The following is a 22,599-nucleotide window of genomic DNA, read 5'->3' as shown; positions in this document are numbered from 1 at the left end:
ATGTGTTGTCAGAGAGATGTTACCGAAAACTCTTGCTTAAAATATGATCCCGACATAGGTTAACAACAAGATATGATTACCAGTACGTAACAGAAATTTTCGTGAATATTTCTGAGACGAAAAAAAATCTGTCTTTAATCGAGTTCTTCGTATGACCTTTTCCTATTTTTCCAAGTCTAACTTGGTCGCCACATTATGGTTTCCTAAGAAAAATAATTTACATGACATGTCGTATTGATTTGCTTTATCATTAGCTTCAGTTGGCGTGATCCCAATACTCATATGTTCTACGTTATTCATTTGGCCACTAGAGCCTGCACCACACTGACTGAACTACTTTCGTTGCTTTTTGTTTTGTAAAATGTTTTCATACCGCATTCTTTATATGGTTTAAATAGTTCTTTGACATTAAGTGGCCGATCACTAACATCAAGTTGTTTGTCCAAATGATTAAAAGGGCCAGTACACCTGTGGATTTGGAAGTTTACCAATAAGTACATGAAAGTCAAGGTGATGGCATATAATTTTGTACATAGTACAGTGGCCAACTGTCTTGTTACCATGGCTTCAAATATTATCATAACACGTATATTGTTATGATTATATGACCTATCATGATCACACTAACTTTAAAAAATTAGCTTTTTATTACCCAACGTGTCGAACCACTAATGTAATAATCTATGCTTGGGACGCAGGTTTCGTCTCACCTATTTGTTCTTGGAAGCGCATGTTTGGAAAATACGCCACGAAATGTTTTTTTTTTGGGGGGGGGGTTGTTTTGTTCTTTCTCAATGGTATATTTACTTAGCGGCGTTGTGCTCGAGGAAGTGTCAGCCCACGTGATCGCATCTTTTACTTTTTCTGCGGCCAGAGTTTCTCGATATAGTCCTGGAGACAGCTCCACCAGCAAGCAGTGGCAACAGTGGTAGGGTACATCCTTGGTTCTTAAATTGTGCTACAGATAAATTAGTATTACGTCTTTTCCAGCAGCGCTTTGTTTTCTCACTTTGAAATGCTGACGCTTTCTCAGTACAAGCTTGTCGCCGCCAGATGCTGAAACCGTTATCAGGCTGCCTCAGAAGGTGGCTAGCGCAGTTTGATTAAGTTGTAGCTTTGTGAGCTTCAGAGAGAGAGAGAGAGAGAGAGAGAGAGAGAGAGAGAGAGAGAGAGAGAGAGAGAGAGAGAGTAACTTCTCGGTATCTCGGCATGGAATAACTAGGTTGAATGTTTGGACAAAACTCTAAGTGAAAATATTTTTCTGCCATTTATTGCTTCTCGCACCGGTGCCGTCACAACGACTAGTGATCCAAGACAAGCAGAGGTAAGATTGCTGAGAAAGCGAGCCCATGCGAGATATTTGTTTTGCTGTTTTGAAGTTTAGCTCTGTCAGTCATCCTGGCTAAGTTACGTTTAATAAGCTATTTTTTTGTTATTGCCCGAACGTGCTGTCCAGTTGACTGCTACTTAATTTGATTGACACGTCCGATATCTTATTGTGCAGATTTAATGGATTAATGTTGCGGTGGCGTAACTCATCATATGATATTGTTTCAAAAATTATCTACACGATGACTGTCCTCTTGTCGCTAAGAGCATCTATAATGAGAAATATATCTGAGGTTATTCAAGCATGAACATTATACTCTGCAGTTGGGTCAAGTATCATAATCCACCTCATCCTGACATTTGCCATATAATTCCATGTACGTTCCATATGCATATAAATGTCAACAAAGTAGTTTAATAGTTGGCGAATCCGTTTAGAGATATCTGTGTTTTTGCATGGACATTCTGATATTTTTATCAGGTAAGTTCGCAATGCGTATTCGTATTCAGGGTGTGTCTGCTAAAGACTCAGAGTCTAATTGAAGTTTCCAGTAGATGGCTGTTATGTTCCACTCTTCCTCTCTGTTTGCGGTTTGGCTGCCAGGTAACGTGGCTATTCGACACGCAGTTGATAACTGGGCTGCCACGTGACACTTTTAAAGTGTTTTGATAAATATAGAAAGAAGGATATCAAATTCCAGCACATGATAAATAGAAGGCTTTACCTTAGGCATCCAGAGAGAAACCTAAATACGAATAAACTGCTCGTTGCCAGCATCAATAAATATCGCGATAAGAACCATAAGTGTAGTTTGAGGCAACATAATGACAACTTCATTGCTTCAGACAGCAAACCAGAGTTAAACGTAGCACGTCACTCAAGAGAAACATTATTTATAACAAAAATGGATCTGTAACGTTAGCATCATTACCAGCAGTCCCCACTGGAATTATGTCTGCGGACGTAGAGCACTGATACCTAATTTATTGTTGCACTCTGAACCATTATGAAATGAATTCCAAATTAAAGAAGAAATTAGTGAAACTTCTTTGCATGTTTCATGAGATAATCCAAAAATAATTACTTCAGCTTCCTTGAGCAAATATCGAATCGAAGAAAATAGTTTTGCGACCAGGCTATATTATATCATTGTACAAAATTTTTTATTCGGGATTCTTAAGCTTTCTGAAGCAAATTATCTTGTATTTCAGCGATTTCACTGACAAATTATCTGCCAACATTCCCTGTTTGTTTATTGGTGTTACGAACTTAGGTCTTAAACTATATAACAGAAAGTACGCGAAAAAAGAAAAAGTTTAGGAAATCGACAAATAATTTATTTCTCTAAGTTACAAACAAAACATTAAAGGACACTTACTGTTTTGTGAGTTTAATCCAAAATAATCCTAAATGTCCTATCACAGGTTCCGAATGAATTTCAATCATCTTGAATCTCAGCATGTACCAATAATATTGCATGTCATGATATGATGATAGTTTTGAATGACTATATATACCACAAAGATGCAATCCAAAATGTGTTTGAATGAGTTCTAAATAATTCCAGAATAATGTGTCAATGAATTTTTTACAAACTAAATCCCCTGGAATTATATCTTAACACAGCCGTTAACTATAATAGCATATAGATTCCAAAGACTTATCATAAGATAGGAATCAATTATTTATTTACCAAGTTGTCTATATATACAAACCCTCACTGGACTTACGATGGAATCGAATGTTTAGAAAAACTAATCTTTTCAATGGAAAATTCCACTAACTGTATTCCACTAACACACTGAATTAAAATTATAATCAACATTTTATTTAAAACTTATAATTATTAGAAAAGTCAGGTATGTTCTTTCAACAACCCTCAATCATGGACAAAAGTCAAGCACACACTATACATTAAATATCTATAAGAGCCTGTCGCCAGCAATTTTATTCGAGCTAAGAGCTCTGATGCATTTTTGTAGTATTTGACACCAGTATCTTTGTAGTTTTTGACGCCAGTACCTTTGTAGTATTTGACGCCAGTACCATTGGATTTAGGAGCGGCTTTAGATCTAGATCCGAATGTAGGTTTTGGTCTAAGGTTATCAATGTTTCATGTCTATGTCCTTGTGATACCGTTGTCTTCTATGTCCTCGTGATACCGTTGCTTAAATGTATCAACGTCTATGCCACCACAAGGGTCGCTCTCAGTTGAGTGTATATCGCGGTTATTTTAGTCAGAAAAGGAAACAACGTTGCCTATTGCGTGCCTGGTATATTTTGGAACGTCATTGCAATGCTGAGCTAATTATATTACATTTCAGCGCTTGTTGCGTGACAGCAAACCAGATTAACTAATTGTATTCGTGTTATCAATATCGATTTCTGTGTCTTTAAACTATTTTGAAAGAAACATTCTAACTATCGGATTCTTCTGCAGCCTTATATCTCCTGGCTCCAATATTGTGAACGTGCAGGCATCAGAGCTGTCATAACTGAATCCATTATTTAACAGCATGTTCGAAAACAAGTTTTTTTCTAGCTATGCCAGATGGATAAATGATAATCGGGAATCAGCATATTTTGCTGTGATTTCTTGACTGTTTTTTAAGCAAAGGTAACGATGTGCATTCTTAACCTGACTATACGATGAATCATTATAGAGCTTTTAGAAGAGTTATTTACAAGACAGCTCAACTACTTCGTCAACAATTTCTGCTGTTGAGCTACACAGACGCATGCTGAGATTAGGCTATGCAATGACAGGACCGATCAAGTTGTCCTCGCTAAACACAATAAACATTGACGCACCCCAACATAACGACGATGCTACCAGAAAGGAATACGTGGAAAAATATTCAAGTGCAAAAGTTTGCTGATCGAGGGTATCATAAATCATTCTCAAGTGTACGACGTATTTTTGCAGGACCAAACTTAGCTTCATTAGTCATCGGCAATCAAATGCTGCTCTCTTCGCCAGGTGGCGGAAATATAGCTGATGACATCAATACAGGAAATAGAATGATTACAAAGTTGCTCTCAGTCACTGATAATGCTGAGTCGACAAACATAGACGTTACTGATGACAAGTATCTAAGCAATTGTATTGTTCCAAATCCACGTACTGTCTTGCGGAAGGTCAAAACATGAGACTACGATGACACTTCGTTACACGCCTGTAGTGAATGGGGATACTAGAGCGTCAATGGGACTTACCATTAAAAATACCCCTGGGAACATATAGCGTCTATGTAAATTTAACATGGAGAAAAACCCTGGGACAATATAGCGTCAAGGGGAATAAATCGTGGGACTGTCTAGCGTCAAGGGAAAATGGAAAATAAGGTCCCGACCTGATGGGTCTCTATATTTTTGTTTTTGTAAAAAAAAAATAAAAAAAAATGGGTAGGCAATTGAAAGTCTATCTCTTTTCGAGAGATTGGAGTGGCCCTGAAAAGGGCCTTTGGATTTATGTTAATATGCCCTTAACATAAAGGGCATCTGCGGCATCTTTTTGTCCTCAAGCTGCGTCTTACTGCAGGGCCATAAATCAGAGTCCTCTTGAGGCATCCTTGTCTTTCCACATACACTCTTCGTATCCACAGACTGGTGTCTGACTTGTGGACAACTGTCCACTTGGATCGGACATACATTAGTATGTCCGTCCTGAACATCATCGAAGAAACAAGGGTTGATGATTCGACTGTGGTCCACATCTTGAGGCGCCGAGAACAGGTGAATCAATGCAGTGAACTGCGCTTATTTATAGGTAGAGGAAGGATTGAAACGGATTGAGTTCATTGACCAATCCAAACACGCGTTACAAAATTCAGTCAGCCCGCATCCAATCCGAAGAGAACAGTCTGTGACGTCACGTGGTCTATATAGATTCGCTAGCGCCTGTGCGCTGTCAATCTATGCGACAGTTATTCAACATGACGGAAACTCAGAAAACGATCAATTGTGGTGCACCAGCAATGGAGACCACCCAAGGGAACCCGGACTTACTTTCAGAAGAGGTGAATTGGGATTTTGTGGATTTTCTTGCCTCGCAAGAATTTGTTCCGGAACCTTCATTACCGCACGTGGAGAATTTTAGACAGAGACAGAAAGAAGAATTGGAGAAATTTATCAACAGCAAAAGGAAGCGGAACAAGCTTTTCTCCTACAGTAACAACAGCAAGAAGAAGAGGTAAGAAAAAAACAACAACAACAAGAAGAAGCAGCAGCAAAGAAACAAGGGTGTGAAAATCAAACGGTCACGGTACTGTTAGAAATTTTAGCGGAGTTAAGAAGTCTGAAACAAATGTATCAGACTTCTTTATTACGACCGAAGAGAATACGACCTTCCCGAGCTAAACACTCCAACCCTGTGACTAAGCCTACCGTGTCACCCTTAGTGATTTCAACCAAATCATCATCATCAACAGTACGCAGTCCAGAAGTAGGCCTTGGCCGTGGCAAAGGCTTAAGGCAGTTAAAGTTGATTGCTTAAACTAACCCCAGCACCAAAAACCAAAGGCCCTTTTCAGGACCACCCACGTCTCTCGAAAAGAGATAGACTTTTAATTGCCAATAACTCAACAAAAAAAACATTTTACCCTATAGTACTTGTGTATGAATGTGTGAGTGTACGTTCTTATTTTAAAATCAAAACCCAAAGACATTTACCTTTTTATACCTAATTTATTCTTTTATAAATATTTACAATTCAATTCACAATTCACAACAGAACACTTTAAAAAGTTCATACACTTCTTCTGTCTCATTGTTTAGTCTCTCTGTTTTTTCAATTTCTTCACAGTCACAGTCTTTTCCTCCTCCTCTTCCTCCTCACTTTCTTCGCTTCTTCTTTTCTTCTCCTCTTTCTTTTTTTCCACCTGTCTGCTTTCTTCCTCTTCTTCTTCCTCTTCTTCTTTCTCTGAAGAATCCCTCTCTTCTTCTGACTCCTCTTGTTTCTTTTTTGGGCAATCTGGAGACCAATGTCCTTTTTCTTGACAATAATAACAGGTATCTTGACTTTTGTCTTTTCTATCCCCTTTTTTTCTTTTTTGACGGTCTGGACACTCTGAAGACCAATGCCCTTTCTTCTGACAGATATAGCAGGTATCTTGACTTTTATCTCGAAAGGAAGGAGAGTAGTCCGTCGGCTGGTCTGAAGAGAATTTTCTAATGACTCCTCGCAAAGTTCTGATGAAATGTTCGATCTGTCTAGTCTCTTCCATCGTTGTGCTCAGTTTGAGTGTGAAATGAATAGTGAAAGGACAAGACACACACCCTTTTATATACGCTGGTCTGCCATGACAATAAATTAGTTCATGGTGTTTAAAGTTTAGTCATTTGACTTTTTGCTATCAAGATGAAATGATCCAATTCATTTGTGAAGAAAGACGAAGAAAGTAAGAGGCAGAAACTTGATCTATCGCCTCGTACCAGGGCTGAAGTCTTGGCACAAATTTATGCCAGTGATTTTGAAGAGGACATGGGTGAACCAGAATCCGAACCCTCTAAACAAAGTTCATCACCCTTAGTCAACCCTGAAAAGTACTATTCCATTCGAGAGGCAGAAAAGCGTCCCTCTAGAAAATTTAGAACTACGGCTTACAAATACATGGTGAAGTTTAAAGATTTCATGTCCGAAGTACCGTTAGAGAAAGCAGAAGGGTTCATCACCGAGATGTGGGATTCTTTACTTACTACACTCAAGGGACAATGTCAACCCAAAGAAGACGATCGTTTGAGACTTTCCATATAACACGACGGTTTGAAATCCCCTGTTTGGATCGAGTTTAGCAGCCCTGCAGAATTGACCGCTTCCAAAGTCATGGACAAAATTCAACACGTACAACAATCCAATGACCAGTTTGACATCACCGATGGAAAAGCCACACTGGACATGACCCACGTCTCTCCTCCTCAAGGGACTGGACGCAAACAGATGTTATTGGTGAACGAGCTTCGCAGCATTAAGCGTAGCCTCATCCAAATTCACAATTCTCAAGACCAGATGTGTTTAGCCAGGGCTATCGTGGTGGGACGAACCTATGCCAACAAGAACGACACGGTAGAATGGAAAAGAACCTGGAAAACTATTCAACAATCTGACCGAGCCAAACAACGAAACGAAGCAGAACTCCTGTTGCAAGAAGCCGGACTGTCCAAAGACACACCCTGTGGCATTCCTGAAATGCAAAAATTGCAAGATGTCCTAGCTCCACGATACACCTTGAAAGTGCACCCTCAAGAAGTGCGCGGACCTCTGTTGTTTCGAGGAAAGACTTTAAGGACGGAAAATACATTCATGTCTATTATCACGATGACCATTTCGATACCATTACCAGTATCACAGGATTCCTTGGATACGGTTATTACTGTGAGAAATGTGACTATGGCTATAACAATCGAGAGCAACACAAGCATTGTGGATCGAAATGCTCAGGATGTTTGGCCTCTCCACCCTGTCTGGGCGAAGGGCAAGAACCAGTGCATTGTCCTGCTTGTCTGCGCACGTTTTTCAGCCCTGCCTATTACCAACAACATTTGAAAACACAAGGTTCACAGAAGAAATGCGCTTGCCAACTGCTGAGATTGTGCCCCGCGTGTGGACAAGGCATATGTACCAACAGTACCAAGGCACACGTATGTTCAGGAAAGAAAAAATGTCACATTTGTCACCACATCGTGGACTTGGAACACCAATGCTACGTGCAAAAATACCAACCCCCACCAGAGAAAGAAGATGGTCAAAAGAAGAAAGGCAATTTCATCTTTTTCGATTTCGAATGCATGCAAGAGACCGGCATTCACATTCCTAATTTCTGCGTGTCTCATCGTGCGTGCGAGAAGTGCATTCAAGAACCTATCTTCAGTCATTGCCCTCACTGCATCAAGATTCCTGGAGGGCGTGAAAAAATCTTTCGAGGACCGAACACGCTAGCCGATTTTGCACAATGGGTCTTAGACCCCATCGACAAGACGTGGAGCCAAGAGGACATCGAACGTTACGGAGATTGTCATCGTCATGCCACAGTGATGGCTCACAATTTCTCCGGATACGATGGACAGTTTCTTTTGAGGTACTATACGGAACATGGCACCGAACGTCCTAAAATCACTTTGCCAAAATAATAAATCATTTTCATGCAAGTGGGACAAGTGCAGTTTAAAGGTTCGATGAGTTACTTAGCCATGCCTTTGAGTCGAATGCCTAAAACGTTTGGAATGACAGAAATGGCTAAAGGGTACTTTCCACACTTTTTGAATACCGAGGCCGATCAACACGTCGTTCTACCCCACTTGCATGGGGCTCACTATTACGACCCCGACAACATGCGTACCGAACAACGAGAAGCTTTCTACGCTTGATACCAGGCTCACAACTCCGACCCTTTCGACTTTCAGGAAGAAATGCTAAAGTACTGTGGTTCCGACGTGGACATTTTACGGCGATGCTGTGGAAAATTTCGAGAACTGTTCATGGAACACGGAGGGGTCGATCCTTTGAAAGAAGCTTGCACCATTGCCAAAACGTGTTCCTTAGTGTACCGGCAACGATTCATGCCTGAAAACACCGTGGCTGTCATCAGTCCTCAAACGACCAACTGTCAAACGTCAATACTCGGTCAAAGCCCTACGCTGGTTACAGTACTTGTGCGACAAGGAAGACAAATGGATTTAGCATGCCCGCAACGGAGGAGGTGAAAAGACCATCGGAACGTATTCGGTCGATGGCTGGGACTTAGAAAACCCCAAGATCGTGTACGAGTTTAACGGTTGCTTATTTCACGGATGTCCCGTCAGTTACCCTGACCGCGACACTAAAAATCAGTTTTTACAACGAACCATGGAAGACTTGTACCAGGCCACTTGTCAGCGACGCCTAAAGTTAGAACAGGAAGGATACCAAGTGGTGGAAATGTGGGAACACGAGTACGATCACCGTTTGAAAACCGATCCCGAGTTTAAACGCCTCGTGGAAAGTTATCAGTTCATGGACCCGCTGAACCCAAGGGATAGTTTGTACGGAGGAAGGACCAATGCCACCTGTTTGCTGTACCAAGCCGACGAAGAGAAAGGAGAAGAAATGAAATACTTGGACGTGTGTTCGCTATATCCCTACGTGTGCAAATATTGTCGCTTTCCTGTAGGGCACCCACAATTGTTGACGGAACACATCGACCTGAAAAACATTCGACAATACGAAGGTCTGATCAAGTGTAAAGTTTTGCCTCCCACGGACTTGCACCATCCCGTGTTACCTCACCATTGCCAAGACAAACTGATGTTTCCTTTGTGCCGTACTTGTGCAGAAACGTGCAACCAAGATCAATCTTGCCATCACACCCAGGAAGAACGGGCCTTGACGGGGACGTGGGTCAGCATAGAATTGTTCAAAGCTCTGGACATGGGATACCAACTGTTAGAAGTGTACGAAATTTGTCACTTTCCCAAGACACAACAATACCACAAGGGTGACTCCACGCAGAAAGGCATTTTCGCAGACTACGTGGATGCCAGTTTGAAACTGAAGCAAGAAGCCAGTGGCTATCCGTCCTGGTGTCACACTCCCGAAGACCAAAAGACATTCAAAGAGAAATACTATGAACAAGAAGGCATCCCTTTAGACCACATCGAGAAAAACGAAGGCAGGCGATCGTTTGCCAAAGTGATGTTAAATTGTTTGTGGGGTAAAATGGCACAACGACCGTGTTTACCCAAGACGGAATATTGGCAGAACCTTCCTGCTACTTTCAGATGATTCACGACAAAACCAAATACATGAAACACGTGAACGTCGTTCGCGAGGATTTGATCTTGGTCAATTACGAAGAAGATCTGGACTTTGTACAAGACGACCCCTTTGGAAATGTCATCATTGCGGCTTACGTGACAGCTCATGCTCGCTTAAAATTGTACGAAGCTTCAGAACTGTTAGGGGAACGTGTCCTGTACTTTGACACGGACAGTTGTATTTACGTCCATCACCCGAGTCAACAGCACCCTGACATCGAAGGAGACCGTTTAGGAGCGTGGACAGACGAGCACACCGACGACAAGATTCTAAGTTTCGCCAGTGGTGGCCCTAAAAATTACGGCTACGAATACCGGGACAAACAAGGAGAAGTGCACACGACGTGTAAAGTGAAAGGATTGACTCTGAATTATCGTACCAGTCGAGTGGTCAACTTCGGCGTATTGAAAGAAGCCTTGCAGTCTAGAGAAGATGAACACTTTAGTGACCACCTATCAATCCAACAAGATTGTACGTTTACCTACTCACCACATCGTCAGTCGACCCTTGGAAAAAGTCTATCAAATCGTGTACCAGAAGCGAGTGCGACTACCCAACCACTTTACTTTGCCGTATGGACATGTTGGTATAAGACATTGGTTGTAAGAGGATAGCCACCCACCAGAAGGATGACTTCGCCACAGCAAGAATCGAATGAAAAACCCGATGAGAACTCCAAGTTCAAACCCTACCATTTTCCGGTTTTCTTGCCTGACTATTGTGATTGTGCCCGTCGATTGGACACGTTTCAAGCATGGCCTACAGATAGGAAAGGATTACCTTCTTCGCATATTTTAGCTAGAACAGGATTTGTCTACTTGGGACCTGAGTCAGGATTGGGATACGAAGTACAGTGTTTCGCTTGCGGACTGAAGTTACGAATGGATCTATGTATCTATAAAGATTCAGCTATTCTGGAACATACTCGATGGTCTCCGCACTGCCCTTACCTTTCTATAGCCTTTCCACCCATGACATTACGGTAAAATGATGACGGTACCTTAGAAACGGTACCTTCCAAAAGAAGACATCAAAAAGGAAAGATGTACAAGCTTGAGACTGCATTGCGACTAGTATAAAAAGGGGCTATGGTCAAGATCGATAGTTCATTGTGAATACCAAGACCAAGCGAACAAGATGAATACTTTCAGACAAACACAAAACAAGTTCAGACAGGTACACTTCAAGTGTGGGACTTCTGAAGTGGAATGCGATTGTGAGCCTTGCGATGGGAACGATGCTGTACGCTGTGTCCTTAGCGATGCCGTAAAGCATCATGGGAACTTTGTTCTCACTACCCCTATCATGGAAAGTGATGCTGTGCGTGTCAAACCTGAGGGATGCGAAGGCGATGCCACTCGTCCTCTTGGACACTTTACTGGGTTTCGTTTTAAAGGTGAATGTTCACCTTCACGTCTACCCTCCTACGGATGTCATCCAGCCCTGAGCAAACTCCTGTCCATGTCACCCAACCCTCATCGAAACGAACCTATGAAAGACGAATATTCGTTCCCTGTGCGTTTGTCGGAATACTGCGACTTTGAAATTCGTCTTCAATCGTTCAAAGGAAAATGGCCTAAGTATCTGGGAGGACCGACCCCCGAAGAATTAGCCAGAGCCGGATTGTTCTACTTGGGCGAAGGAGATAAAGTCAAGTGCTTCAGTTGCGGTGTGTCACTTCACCACTGGGAACCACAAGATTCGGCCTACGTAGAACATGCTCCATGGTCACCGAATTGTCATTACTTACCCTTAGTGGGACCGAGACATTGAAGTAACTTACCATAATCTGTTTATGGATACTTTACAAGAGAACATTCGCGCTTTGCCTGTGGAGTTGAGACAAAGGATTTACCGAGAGCTGGTCAAAATACAAGTGAAACGTAAAGAACAATTGCATCCGTTACGTCACCGGTGTTTGAACCACTGGTACCTGAATGCTATACAAGGACTGATTCAGTTGAAAGTGTTCCATTGGACAGACATTGATCAACGATCCCCTCGTTTTAAAAAGGATTGGTTTGCTATTGATGATTCTATCTACTACATTGTAAACTTACTGCATCGAATTCCAGAGGAAGAGTTAACGAATTACCAACATCTTTTACGCAATGGCAGTTTAGTGAAAGAGGAAACTTCTGAACGAATTGTAAGGTGTAAATTAGTGATGAAACGATTTAAATTCGACACTGAAGTAAAACCATGTCTGTGCAAACGGTACATTTCTTGTGTCAGAAAGAGGATTTAGTATGACCTATTCATGGATACTTTACAAGAGAACATTCGTGCCTTGCCTGTGAAGTTGAGAGAACGCATTTACCGAGAGCTGGTCAAAATACAAGTCAAACGTAAAGAACAGTTGCATCCGTTACGTCACCAGATCTTTAACCACTGGTAGCTGAATGGTATAAGAGAACTGATTCGTCAGAAATTGTTTCAGTGGTCAGACCTTGTTCAATACTTCCAGGGCCCCGATGATCCACGTGTTGATCATTTTGGTTACTTCGAGATTCACCTAGTGCAACGCATTGAGGAAGACAAGTTAAAGGATTACCAACATATTTTACGTGGAATCTACATAGCGGAAGAGGAAACTTCTAAACAAACTCTGACGTTTCGGTTACAGTATGCAAGATTTAGATTCCCTACTGGAGAACGAAGATCTCTGGCTAGAAAGTACGTGTATTGTTTCCGAAACAAAGAGACTATAAAAACAGGCTGCCATGCCACGACTTATCTCACATGTAATTGAACAGATTCCGTGGAAGGAACTCAATGAACATATTCAAACCGTGGATCATTACCATCAATTATTACAAGAATTGTATCCGTTCAATTTGGGACGACGCATAGTGTGTGTCTTAGTGACTTGTTTTCTGGGATTTCGTTTACCAGCCGATTCCTTGTGGACTCTTTACGAACAGTACTTACCACCCCATTTAACATGAAAGTGGTGCCTTTAAATGTTCACGAGAGACTCATTTTGCTCAAAGCCTTACGTTTTCATCTGGATACTTCTCGACCTCTACGGGAAAAAAGATTCGTCAACTTTTAGCTACCCAAGACGTGCATGACAATGTGTGTGTAGCTTGTGACTTACACACCCATTGGACAGATGTCCGTGACTGGAAAAAATGGGATTTTGAGGCTTGGACCCAAGAAGTGGCCCAGTATGCTCGAGAGCTGTGATGCTTCCTTTCAACGTCCAAAGAAAAAAGTTACTTTTCAACCAGTGTTAGTGACAGTACCAGAAGAACCCATCACCCAGGACGGGACTGTCGTGGACAGGCCTAAAAGACCCTTTCGGGAGGACACTTGTGTGACCTTACCCCCTATAGAACTGGTCAGAACATTACCCAAAACATATTGTACAGACACTTGTTTCTATTCCACGTTGATGGTTTTGATGTGCCTTTTATCGTTGTACTTAAGCCTTTGGCTTTTATGTATTTTTGTCTTTCGTATTCATGTTTAAAACATTCAATAAACGTGTCCTGAAAAAAGTATATAAACTCTCGTCTTGTTTGTTTTCGTGTCACAAGTGACATTCCTAACACTATGGCTACCTCTGCTGTCTCTGCTCCCTCTTCCTCCACTGTCAAAGTCATCGACGAACACTTAGATCGTGCCAGTTGGGACACTTTGTATCTTCGCCATCCCTTTAACATGCTCATTGCTGGACCTAGCGGTTCAGGCAAAACCGAATTCGTCAAACGTTTGATGGAAAATAAACCTCATTTGATCGATCGTCCACCTCAACGCATCGTGTGGTGTTACAAAGAGTGGCAATCGGCGTACAGCCTCTTGCGAGAAAGTCAAGGCGATTCCATCGTGTTTGTGGAAGGCATTCCTAAAGAAGACGATGGAATCGTCTCTGACTCCCGTCAAACCCATTTGGTCATTTTTGACGACATGTTACGAGAAGACGAAGAAGAAATTAAACTGTGGTTCACGCTCAAAGGGCATCATCGTAATGTCAGTGTCGTTTACATTACTCAAAATTTGTTTCAACAAAGTAAAGCCCATCGCACCATCAGTCTCAATGCGCATTACGTGGTCTTGTTTAAAAGCCCTCGAGATAAATCGCAAGTGCAAGTCTTAGCCAAACAGTTAGGAACGCCTTGGCTGACTCAGGCGTACGACGATGCCACTCAAACTCCACACGCCTATTTACTCGTCGATTTGAAACCTACGACCCCAGATGATTTGCGATTTCGTACCCACTTGTTTCACCACTGGTGCCAAGACGGAGGGCCTGTCCTGTACACGTCTCCGTCCTCGACTTAACTTCACTCCACAAAAAATCTATAAAAACCTCAGACCCTTTTCGTCTGTCTCACACAGTTTGAACATGACTTCCCTTCAGTCGCATCTTCCCGTCAAATTGATTCGTGCCTTGTATGGCATCAGTCGAGAAAAAAATCCACAAATGCAGGCTCGTGTCTTAGAAGCTAGTCTCAGAGAAGTCTTACGATGGTTCACGGTGACAGCACGTCAATTACTCCAAGGGATCATTCAGATTCCTCATCAAACCAAACGCTTTTTTGATCGAAACAAAGTCGCTTTAACCCAACTGGCGATCCTCGCATCGACACTCAAACCAAAAAACAAATCATTTTGAAACCTGGAGGGAGCGGTAGTCTAGGAGGGGTCATCATTCGCTCTCTCTTAAGATGGGATCCTAATGCTCCCAAACTTCTCCCCAAGAAAAAAGTCAAACGAAGCTCCAAGAAGAAGAAAAAGAGCCACGGTGTCAAGACCAAGTCCCCAAGGAGACCCGTGTATCCAAGAACTTCTCCAGTGGCGGGACCCTCCTCTTACCAGACACCACCCCGGAAAAAGAAAAGAAGCCCCCAGAAAAAGAAACAGAGAAAAAGTCCCCAGAAAAAGAAAAGCCCACAGAAGAAAATTAGTCGCAAGAGAGGCACTTTGGCTAGGACGCAACCTTACACTCGCAAAGCACGACCTGCAAAGGCGGTGACCGCGTCTCCGTTAGCCTCAGGTTCATTCACTTCCCCGTTGATGTCACCAAGAACTGAAGAGTACTTGGAGACGTTAATCACACCAAGAACTTCTCCGTTGATAACCCCAAGAACTTCCCCAGTGGCAGGACCCTCCAATTTAGCGGCAGTGGACACTGCTCACAAAGTACCTTCTCCCAAAATCAAAGTTCAAGAAAGATCGGGCATGTTACAAAGTTTACTGGATTTGTCCGAGCAAGAACTGGCTCGATTTAGTCCGTTGCGTACCCCTGCACGACGTGTCATGCCTGTCCTGAAGTTGATACGCCGTAAAGACAACCAGTGGCGACGCGTTCGAGTATAAAAAAGGCCTGTGACTACGTAGGGGCATCAGTGTTTTTGGTGCTGAAGACTCAAAGATGTCACTCTCTAGAAAACATCCCTCTTCTAAACAACCCCAAGGAAAGAAAAGGAAAGGACTGCCTCGTCGTTTAGCCAAACATGGGGACATGTTATCTGTCCTGTCCAAAGCTTCTCCACCCCTACGAAAAAAACTCATTCAATCAGCCTCCAAAGAGGTCATCGATACCGTGTGCGAATGTTGTTTGAACGTTTTGAAAGGCACGATCCCTTTGTCCAAACACCAGAAACAATGCTTAGGCAAACATCGTCACGTTCTTCGCCAAATGGTTCAAAAGAAAATTCCCATTCGTCAAAAGAAGAAGATGCTGGTCCAACGTGGAGGCATTTTACCCCTTTTGTTAGGTCCATTGCTGAAAGGAGTCTTGGGAACCATGTTGGGAGGACTGGTGGGAGCAAGATAAAAAGGCCCTCTGAAGTGCCAAGATCTCAGAATCGACCCCTGACAACCCCATGGAAGGACGAAAACTAGCTTTAGTACCTTACAAACGATGGATGGAATACCATCGTTGGCAAGAACAAAGCACCACGCATTTACCTCCCAATCCCCATTTGAGCGAGATTTCCCAGTTACAACACGAATTGCAGTCCATGATGGATCATCAAGATTTGTCCGAAACTGAAAAATCGCAAAAGTACGGTCAACTCTTGCAACGACTGCAACTCTTTCACCAGAAAGCTTTAGACGAAACAGCACTACCCACTCAGAAGGTTTTAAGACTTTGATGAAAAGTACAGCACCATCATCACTACCACTACCACTACTACCATCCCCAGGGGTCACCAGAGATGCTACCCCACGAAAACCTGAGGAAGAAGAGATGCGAGAGGTGTTTCAAACACCGTCAGCAGCTCCCGTTTCAAGTAAGATTGCAGCATCCTTGTTGACCACGTCCCCCACACCCCAACGAGAAGAAATGAAAGCTTGGGTTAAAAAGATGATGTCCATTCTTCCTTCGACAGAAGTGAAAAGGAAAGAAGGGAAACCAGAAGTGAAAAAAGAAAAGAAGACCAAAACCATTCCATTGCCACCTCCACCACCACTACCTTCGACTTCTACTCCCGTAGCCCATCGGACACGTAAATCCGTTTCCAAACCACCCTTCCGTCCCACTCAAAGTAGCATCACCGAAGAGTGGGTGACTTATTAACACACAAAAAATGGAGAAGGTGTTAGCCAGCATTTACTACGATCCCTCGCACCCTGCAGGTTACGCAGGAGTTCAAAAATTGTATCGTGCTGCCAAAACTCGACTGAAAAGTCTCCGTTTACCTCAAGTGCAACGATGGTTACAAGAACAAGCTACTTACACTTTACACAAACCCATTCGACGCAAGTTTTCCAGAAGTTGCACCCGAGAGGAAGGCATCGATCATCAATGGCAAGCCGATTTAGCCGATGTCTCTCATTTGGCCAGCTACAATCGTGGCTACAAATATTTGTTTTGTGTCATCGACGTCTTTTCCAAATTTGCCTGGGTCGTACCCTTGACTTCCAAATCGAGCAGCGAGTTAGTGCGAGCCCTGCAACGAGTGTTGAAACAAAGCGGTCGTCATCCTCTTCGATGGCAAACGGACAAAGGCACCAAATTTCTGAACCAAGCGTTCCAAAAAGAATTAAAGAAACGTGACATTCATTTTTTTTACCACCGAGAATCCTGAAACCAAAGCCAGCATCGTGGAACGTTTTCAACGCACTTTGAAAGAACGCATGTGGAAATATTTTACGTATCACCACACTCTGAAGTACATCGACATCTTACCGCACCTGGTGCAAGCGTACAACCAATCTTACCATCGAAGCATCGGACGTGCCCCGCAAGAGGTGACTCCCGGAAACGAAGTGCTGGTGTTTGAGCGCCTGTTTGGTACGTCCCAGACGAGGGCTGCCCCCAAGAAAAGTGGAGTGTTGACCGTAGGAGATTGGGTGCGCATTGGCAAAACCAAACGCACTTTCGACAAAGGTTACTTACCTAACTGGACCACCGAATTGTTTCGTGTCACTGGACGAGTGCATGGTCGTTATCTTGCCGTCTATAAATTGGAAGATATGAACGGAGAAGTGCTCAAAGGAACGTTTTATTTGCCCGAGTTACAACGTGTCACCAAAAAAGAAGACGACGTGTACGACATCGAAAGCATTCTCGAACGCAGAACCCGTAAAGTGGGCAAACGATCCGTCAAAGAAGTCAAAGTACGTTGGAAAGGATATCCACCCAGTTTTGATTCTTGGATCGACGCTTCGCAAGTCATCGACTATAAAAAGAAGTGACCATCATGCCCTTTCAGACAGACGCAGCTACGTCGACCACTCCTTCACCTAGTTCTTCTCTGCAAGATTTGCAAAAACAACCTTTGTGGGTGTGGTGTGAAGAATGTGTGCCTAAAACGCAAATCGTCTTTTCCTGCCAAATCTTCGTGGTGTATTGTGTCATCGGGGCAGCCATCGCCAATTTGAGTTTGCAACAAGGAGAGAAACAATTGTGGACCATTTTATTGAGCAGTTGAATCGGTTACCTGCTTCCCAATCCCTCCCTGAAATTCTCCTCGAACGGGAACCACGGGAACCTTGTGTCCAGTGCCAGTGTCAGTGACCACTCCAACAACAACAATAACCCCATTTTGAGCGGAGACACGCCTCTGACGTCCAATAACCCCTCGGACAGCCACAGAACTCTGGAATTATGAGTCACCAAAACCAATTTTACTTAACCTTACCCAATGACAGTTCCATGGAGGTGTTTCCCAAAAACACGTTGTGCTGTTACACGGCCAAATTACCTCAGGCCATCCCATTAGATCACGAAGCCCATTGGGAAGTGGCTTTAGTAGAAATCATTCACCCGACCCAAGTCCTCAATGTCCTTCCCAATCAAAATTCGTTTACGGTGGAAGTTCATGACGAGTAAATGCAACTGTACTTGGATACCCATGGCAAATACGACAAGAAAAACCCTAACACAAAAAATCCAAAGTGGACCGACTATCACTTGTTCATTGCCGCAGGCTATTATTTTAGTGGTCAACATTTGGTCAGCACCATAGCCTCCAGGTTTAATGTCGTGTTTCTGAAAGCTTTGTAGAGTGTCAATAAAAGTGTCACCCTGGAATACCACAAAACAGCTCGTCGCTTCCTGATGAAATTTCCTGAGGGGCGTAAAACCATGTCTTTCTTATTTTGTCCTGAATTGTTTGTCATGTTGGGCGGGGACATTGAGATGAGGAAGAAGGTAGAAAAAGAAAAAGGCGAATTACTAGTCATGTCTGACAACGATACTTTTGCCAAGTATTTTCGTACCCCGGTAGAACTGAACCAAAGACTGAATTTGATGTTTGTGTACTCCGATGTGGTGGAGTACAACGTGGTGGGACACACCTCCGTACCGTTACTGCGTGTCATTCCTTTCAAATGTGGATTCTGTCACGAACGCTGACGAGGAAGGTGGAAACAGTTATCACGTCCACCGCGAATTTGTACATCGTCACTATTTGCCTGTCAGCAAGTCTTATTTGGACACGGTCAACATTGCTATAAAAGGAGATCTGGGACAAAATATTCCATTCACCAAAGGAAAAGTCACGGTGAAACTCCATTTTCGAAAACGGTTCTCTCACGACTCGTTAAGTCATGTATCCAGTGTACCGAGTGGTTGCTGGACAGCGAGGACACGGTTTAGGAGATATGTTAAAATAGGCCTTTCGTTCGGTGGCCCCGGTGCTGAAACCGATGGTGACACGAGGATTGCACGTCTTGAAAGATGCAGCACTGACGCAAGGCAAAGAATTTCTCCAAAATGTCATCATCGACAAACAAAACCCTAAAGAAGCCTTCATGAGGGCAGGCAAAAATGTCTTGCTGCAAACGGGCAAAGACCTTTTGGGCCGACGAGAAACACCTATAAATGCCCTGCACGCTACCGAGTCAGGCATTCAGCAAGGACAAGGCAGAAAGAGACGACGCAGAAAACACCCTTTCACCAGACTTCACACTTCTAAAGCTAGAAAGACAAAGAAAAGAAGAACCGTTCGAGACTTAGACGTTTTCGATCATTAAAGTATTGAGACGCAGACAAAAATGATGCATCGAGAATCTTGCGCTTGTTCCAAGTCGGAACTGGATCTGTTGGCCATGCCACCCACCATGATGACGATGCAAGAATCCCAGTGGGTGGAATTTCATCCCGTCTCCTCATTGACCGATTCCGCTCCCATCGAGTTTGAAATCAAAGGACAGCCCGAAGATTACATCGATCTGAATAGCAGTTACTTGTACCTGAAAGTCAAAGTTCTAGATAAGACTGGAGGTCCTATAAACGATGAAGCAGTAGCTCCCGTCAACAATTTCATGCATTCCTTGTTCAGTGGAGTGGACTTGTACTTGAATAACAAACTAGTCAGTAGCAGCATGGATATTTACCCTTATCGCTCCTACCTGGAAAATCTCTTGACGTACGGAATAGACGCCAAGAACACCCATCTCAATGCCTGTGTGGTATGGGAAGCTGACGAAGCTGGTGAGTTTGAAACATTCGAAACTGATACAAAGGATAAAACTAAACCAAAAAATGAGGGATTTCTAGAACGAAGAAACAGAATCATGGGAGTCGACACCAGTTTAGAACTGATGGATCGTTTACATTTGGACATGTGGTTGCAAGAAAAATATTTGCTGAACGCAGTGTATGTCCGCCTGAGACTGAATCGTAGCAGTACCGCTTTCCATTTAATGGCTGGTGCTGATGATTACAAAACCAAAATCCAAGAAGCCAGACTCTATGTACGCCGCGTGGAAGTGTTACCTACAGTGGGAAACGACATCAGTCAGACGTTGAGCAGAACGACCGCTAAGTACCCGATACGACGCGTGGAAGTGAAAACCTTCACTATTCCCAAGGGGCAAAGATCCATGATCGAAGATCATCTGTTCCAAGGACAGTTACCCAAACGTTTGATCATTGGTATCGTCGAGAACACAGCCTTCAACGGAGCTGCCAATACAAATCCTTTCTACTTTCAACACTTTGGTGTGTCCAAGATCGAAGTCAGTCGCGATGGCAAGACCTTGTGTACTCGACCCTTCGAACCTAACTTGACAAGAAGAATTACTTGAGGTCGTACTTGTCCTTGTACGAAGCTACCGGTCAGTTAGGAATAAATACCAGTCACGGCATTACGTACGAAGATTATGCAGGTGGCTATGCTTTGTGGGCTTTCGATTTCACTCCAGACCAAGGCAGCGACGAGGGACATTTCCACCCTATAAAATCCGGTCAGATTCGTGTGGAAATTCAGTTTGCAAACCGAGTCCCTGATGAAACGGTGAACGTCATCCTGTATGCAGAATTTGATAATACGATAGAAATCAACAGTTTGAGAGAAGTCATTCTAGACTATTAGAAACCATGGAAGACTGTTATCCCTCTCTACCTAGTGGAGAAACTTTAGACATGGAATGTGAGGAGACTGTGGAAGAAGAAGTTATCATGATGAAGTCAAGATGGCCAGAACAAGAAGCCCATTTATTCTCCTGTTTTGCCAAACACTTGGTGGAAAAAATGACGGAATTGATCAAGAAAGATTGCTATGGATGTCAAAACGATCATCGCAGTCAAATTCAACACGATAAGTGCCTGATGCTGAGTCAAGAAGAAAAATTGGACGAGTATCTGGACGAAGCTTGGAGTCTCATCTCGGACGAAGTCGTGTTGCACCAGTGGTATAAAGACTTGCGTGAACATTCTTGTCCACCATTAACCACTCAAGAGATCCATCGTATCGAAGCTCTCCTGAATCAGAGTGAGGAGACGAAACGAAGAAACGGTTATTTGTCAGACATTTTCAAGCAAAAAGTCAGGATCGAATTGATGACTTATTATTACCTGTGAAGAAGAAAAAAAACCACACAAAACATGGATACCTGGGAACTTTATTACCTTTTGAACCACAGTTCGTACACGGCTTCTTGGAATCCTGTCGTCTGTGCTAAAGATGAACTCCCTCATCGCAAACCTCAAGACCATCTAGCTTATGTGATCAACACGGATGACAGTCATCTCCCAGGGACCCACTGGGTAGCCGTCTACTTTCCTTAAGAAGGATGTGTGGAATATTTCGATTCGTATGGATTGCCCCCTTTGGAAGACGATATCATTGACTTTATGAGAAGAAATGCTCAAACCACCCGATTCAATAATGTGAAATTACAGGGCACAGATTCCTTGGTGTGTGGACAGTACTGTGTGTATTTTCTGCATTATCGCAGCCTGGGCTATTCCTTAGAACATTTAGTGACTCATTTTGATCCTCGTTCTTCTTCTAGAAACGATGTGAAAGTAAATCAATGGTTTTGTGACCATTATGTTTATCTTTTTTCTCAAGCTAGGAAACGTAGTGTCCATCAATGGCCTAATGACTTCCAACAGTGGAAATCACAATTTCATTCACAACGTTGTCAGCCCTGTTTAAAGTAGAGTGTTAATTGAAAAAAATGTTTGTGATTTGAAAAAAAATGTTTCATGTTATATTGTTGGATTATTGTTAAAAATGTTATAGTTGTTTGTTAGTGTTAAGTGATTTTGAATAAAAAATGTTGTATTTTGAAGAAAAATGCCTTTGTGGTTTGTTTGACTATAGAAATCTTGATTCATGCTCTTTGACTTCTTACTATCCCTCTTATGACTCTCATTGAACGTTGCGGCTCGAAAACAGTTTAGGGATGTTTTCCTTCACGTCCGCGCTTTGACTTTAAAGCCGGGGTAGCCTCCAGTCTAACCATCCATTGTCGACTCATCCTCCTACGAAGATGTGCTCCAAACTAGCTAAGCTAAACGAAGCCTACGTGAGCAGCAGGGAAGTTCTACAGACCAGACTCCCAGACCAAAATAAAGCCTCCTACGAGAACTTTCTCCGTAGAAGCCTCAGATTTCAAAAATAAGCCTTCCCACGAAAATTAATTTGCGTAAATTCGTTCCCGATTGCAATTTTTGTGTACAAAATCAATGATTCTGGACAAGGAAAAAACGAAGATTTTAGGGGGGGGGGAGAGAAATTTATTCTGGTGTCGACGAAGTTTGTCAGGATTTGGCTGCAAGTCTCAT

General features: G+C 42.9%; 1 long non-coding RNA gene across 1 annotated transcript in view; it reads left to right on the top strand.

The window, feature by feature from the left end:
• Positions 1–1,203: 1,203 nt before the first annotated feature.
• Positions 1,204–22,599, top strand: part of LOC149800777 (uncharacterized) — a 172,530-nt gene continuing 151,134 nt past the window's right edge. Inside the window, exon 1 of the long non-coding RNA XR_016420562.1 lies at positions 1,204–1,324. This is a non-coding gene — a long non-coding RNA (uncharacterized LOC149800777). The remainder of the gene's footprint in view (positions 1,325–22,599) is intronic.

This window comes from Sinohyriopsis cumingii, chromosome 4 (genome assembly GCF_028554795.1).
Source record: "Sinohyriopsis cumingii isolate HCF-2022 chromosome 4, ASM2855479v2, whole genome shotgun sequence".
Lineage (NCBI taxonomy): Eukaryota > Metazoa > Mollusca > Bivalvia > Unionida > Unionidae > Sinohyriopsis > Sinohyriopsis cumingii.
This window is presented reverse-complemented; position numbering and strand designations above follow the sequence as displayed.